This window comes from Eimeria mitis, genomic scaffold (assembly GCF_000499745.2).
Source record: "Eimeria mitis Houghton genomic scaffold, Emh_scaff266, whole genome shotgun sequence".
NCBI lineage: Eukaryota > Apicomplexa > Conoidasida > Eucoccidiorida > Eimeriidae > Eimeria > Eimeria mitis.
In genome coordinates this window covers 8206-8720 of record NW_013571002.1, presented here as the reverse complement: position 1 = coordinate 8720, position 515 = coordinate 8206, and positions in this window count along the sequence as shown.

Here is a 515-nt window from a genome sequence, read left to right as displayed (position 1 = left end):
AAAAAAAAAAAAAAAAAAAAAAAAAATAAAATAAAATAAAATATGTGTGTGTGTGTATAAGCAGGCAGCTACCAGCGTGCAATCCTAGAGAACAGCCACTTATTCCGAGACAAAGTGGTGTTGGATGTGGGGTGTGGTACGGGTATATTATCTTTGTTTGCTTTGCATGCGGGGGCTCGTGTTGTGGTGGGTGTAGAGAGTAGCGAGATAGTGGATATTGCATGCAGTATTGGGGCTTTGAACGGCTATAAGGTAAACAAAGAACGTTTATTTTTTATAAAAAAAAAAGCAGAGGAGATAGATTTATCTTTATATAATATAAATAAAGTCGATATTATTATATCTGAATGGATGGGCTATTTTCTTCTTTATGAGGGAATGCTTAATACTGTTCTTCTTTGTAGAGATAAATGGCTAAATAAAGAGACAGGGATCATATTCCCCGATAAAGCTAAACTTTATATTGCGGCGATCGAAGATGCAGAGTATAAAGTAAGTTTAGTTTCTCTCTTTCT